A 4,357-nucleotide genomic window follows, 5' to 3' on the forward strand; every position below is an offset into this window, starting at 1 on the left:
GGCTAAATTCTTTGCAGAAATAAAGAATTTCTTTTGGGATGACCCGTATTTGTTCAAGTATTATGCAGATCAAATTGTTAGACGATGTGTCCCAGAAAATGAAATTCAGAATATTCTTTCATTCTGCCATGAACAAGTTTGTGGAGGCCATTTCAGTGCTAAGAAAACAGCGACTAAAGTTTTACAATGTGGTTTCTATTGGCCAACTATATTTCGAGATGCTTACACTTTATGTTCTTCATGTGATAGGTGTCAACGAATGGGGAGCATTACACGAAGGAACATGATGCCACTAAATCCAATTTTAGTGGTTGAGATTTTTTATGTATGAGGTATCGACTTCATGGGTCCCTTTCCCCCTTCTTTTGGCCATCAATACATATTGGTTGCTGTTGACTACGTATCGAAATGGATAGAAGCAATTCCATGTCGAACCAATAATCACAAGGTGGTGATAGGATTTTTGAAAAGCAACATTGTTTCACGCTTTGGATTCCCTCGAGCAATAATCAGTGATGGTGGTGCCCACTTTTGTAACAAAGCATTCAAAGCTCTTTTGACAAAGTATTCAATCACTCACAAAGTGGCAACCCCATATCATCCGCAAACCAGTGGCTAAGTTGAGATCTCCAATCAAGAAATAAAGCATATATTAGAAAATACGGTGAGGCTAGACAGAAAAGATTGGTAATTAAGACTTGATGATGCCTTATGGGCATATAGAACGGCTTTCAAGACCCCGATTGGGATGTCACCTACAGGTTAGTGTATGGAAAAGCTTGCCCCCTACCTGTGGAACTCGAGCATCGTGCATATTGGGCCATCAAGAAATTTAACTTTGACATGCAGCAAGCCAGCTCAGAAAGAAGATTACAACTAGTAGAACTTGAAGAAATTCGCAATGATGCATATGAAAATGCCAAGATTTACAAGCAACGAATGAAAGTCTTCCATGACAAGCAAATTATAAGGAAATCTTTCACTCCAGGTCAGAAAGTGCTTTTATTCAATTCTCACTTGCACCTATTCCTAGGTAAGTTACACTCTTGTTGGTCTGGCCCATTTATTGTACATACTGTTTTTCCACATGGGGCAATTGAAATTAAGGACCCAAAGAGCTGTGTCACGTTTAAAGTTAATGGTCAAAGATTAAAGCCATATCTAGAGTACCAACCACATGGAGAAAACACCGAAATAAATTTGAGTGACCCATTAGATTTGAATTGATTTTTTTTTCTTTTCGTTGATTTGATTTTTCTTTCTTTCTTTTTATTATTCTTTTACTAATTGAAATTATTTTTGCATAAGTGTGTTTGTTTAACTATTAAGTTTTCTCTTATCATTTTTAATTATGAGTACCTTACTTAGACCGTTTCTCCTGAACATTCTTAAACCACTTCAACGTGTCAAAACTCATCTCAAAAGGCAGATTCAATTTTGTAAAACACATCGCATTTGAGCTCTACAGCCACCGGAGTTAGTAGCCTATGTTAAGGGTTTAGAAAGCCAACTCAGAGACATTGAGAGAAGTGTTTACGACATCCAGTTGGAGCTTGAGGTAAATTCAATAAGAGGACGATTTTAATTTTCTTTGTGTGTTTTAATTTGTTTTTTTGTTTGTGTGTTTTAGTTTGTTACCCCGATGAAGTGGCGGATAACGGTACTCCGTGACAATCAAGTCGGTTACTTCAGTTTCCCATAATAACTGATAATCTGAGGCGAAGGTATGGACAGAAATGAGATTCTAGCGAAGCTTCACAAGCGATTTCCTTCACTTCCTCAGAATACCCTCCTTACGATCTATAAAGCTCGGTCCGAACGCATGCAATTACTCATGAGGAATAACATACCTGCTGACATCCGTTGGTTAATTGAGGCTAAAGTATGATTGGCAGGTGAGTTACCTCCAAAATTTATTGCATACATGCCTGGTTGTGGTAAAGGAAATTATGCAAGAAAACGACGAGCTCGAAGAATTTCTGTTACTTGTCATAAGTGTGCCAGAATGAATTGCAATAAAAACCCATGTTCTTTAGAAATGGTGCCTGATAACATGGAAGATAAGATTCAATTCATTAGGGATGGCTTGAATAAGGAGTCATTGGATGATATCCTTTTGTCTCTTGAAACGCATCCTAGTGGATATGTGCAAGGAGCGATTCTCCAGTTATGGCCATTTTTCCAAAAAGAGCATGAACGATATAGTCTCGGGAATCTGACTATAAATGACCCTGTTTGCCAGTTTATAAGAAAACTGGATATGAAGCCTATCCTCGACCCATAGAAGGCGTTCAAGCCGTTTCTGGACGTAAAACCAGAGGAAGATGTGAGTCACAGTTGTAACTACTTGTAAATATCCTTTTACTTCACTGTTATTTTATTTCACTGTTATTTTATCTTTTGCATTATTGTCTTTAATAATTTTATTTTATCATTATTTCTTTTTCTTTTTACTGTTTCTTTTTTCACTCGCGAGCCATGTGCTTTATGCGTTATTTGACACTGACATGCCACCTCATACACAGTTGTGACCCACTATCACCAAGATTTTTAAATATAACTTTTTGTTAAGCACTCACAAATTATTTTTGAGAAATATTCCAATGGCAGCTACTCCCAATAGACAATTCAAGAACATTTGTGTGCTTTCTGGATTTACCTATGGCAAATGTAAAGATTTCGTTGAGGCAGCCATCGATCTTGGTCGAAGTATAGCAGAGAGAAAATTACACTTGGTGTATGGAGGAGGTAACCGAGGGTTATAAAAAATGGTCTCAGAAGCAGCTTTTGTCAGAAGAAGTCAAGCGTTAGGCATTATCCCAAGAGTCCTAAAACCATTGGGCAGTTCGTCTGACTCATCAACTGGAGAAGAGTTAGTTGTCTCAGGTATGCAAGAAAGAATAACTGAAATGCTTAATCACGCTGATACTTTTATTTTCCTTCCAGGAGATCTTGTAACACTAGAGGCACTTATCACACTAGCATCTTGGGCCCATTTGCACATCCACCAGAAACTCATTGGTTTGTTAAATGTCAATAACTTTTATGATGGCTTTATCGCATTTCTTAACCATGCAATAAAAAACTATTTCATTCCCTCTAATGCGAAAAAACTCTTTATTTGTGCTCACACTGCTAATGAGCTACTTGATCTGTTACAAGCTTATAGATCAGAGCTAGACCCTTAGACCTTTGTGTTGGAGCATCCAAATAATGATGGTAATAGTAGGCGCAGTAAGAAGTACAAATTAGATTTAACTCTCCGCCTGTAAATATTTTCTTCTGTGTTGCACCACCCATGTGATGTCTTCTAAACTCGACTTCTTTCTTTTAAAACATTGAGGACAATGTTTCATTCTGATTGGGGGCAGGGAATAGTCGACAATTGTAGAATCTTGGTTAAGTTTTTACTTATTTTTTGTTGTAGAAACTAACTGTTGCTAACGTTTTGTGTTGAAGATGGCTGAATATGGAGTGTAGTGACTCTAGAAACGCATCTTCATCGTTTGAAAAAAAAATAATAATAAAAAATAAAAAAAAGTAAAATAAAAAATTCAAACATTTTCTTTTTCCTTATTAAGTTTTTATGTTCATTTTTCTTCTTCTTTCTCCTCTATAAATATACATTTTCAAACTTTTGAGCCTTTCAAAAAAAAAATCCATTTTCGTTTTCTATTATTTTAAGTGTAACTTTTCTAATTAGTTTTTCTACATCATATTCGCATTTCTGCATGCATATTTTCCTTTCATGCTTAGAATAGGTTGGGGGGTAGAATGTTGTTTAAAAAAAAAATTTGTGTGATTTGTTTTAACATTGGATGACATGATTAATTTCAAATTTTAGTATTTGTATTATCTTTGGTCTTAAGTGATGTTACGCTATGTTTGCTACTTTACATGTTGATGTCGGAGACAAATATGAGTTGCTTAAAGGAATGAACATGTTATAAATAAGTGCCAAGTGAGTTGTTGAGCCTATTATTTTCTTGGAGAGTAACTCTTTTGTCCATTCTCTATACAGCTTAGCAGTTTATTATTTTATACAAGATCTCTAAATTTCTTTTGAGTTAACCCTAAAAAAAAAATTGTAAAATTAAAAAAAAGAAGAAAAAGAAAAAAAAATGTGTGTTGCTACATTGGGAGACCCATCTAACTAGTAGATATGAATGATTATTTAGAGCCCTAAAAGATGATGGAAATGCCATCTTTGATCCGTTTAAGCCTTTCTAGCTATCTCTTTTATTAAATATCTATAGTTAACCCTTTTGAGCCTTTAAAAAAAAAATATTTTCTTTGTTAACTTATCATCTTGACCCACTCCGATTTGGAGTATTACCCGATGTCTTATAAGTTCCAT

The sequence above is a fragment of the Citrus clementina genome, unplaced genomic scaffold (genome assembly GCF_000493195.1).
Source record: "Citrus clementina cultivar Clemenules unplaced genomic scaffold, Citrus_clementina_v1.0 scaffold_2, whole genome shotgun sequence".
Taxonomy (NCBI): Eukaryota; Viridiplantae; Streptophyta; class Magnoliopsida; order Sapindales; family Rutaceae; genus Citrus; species Citrus x clementina.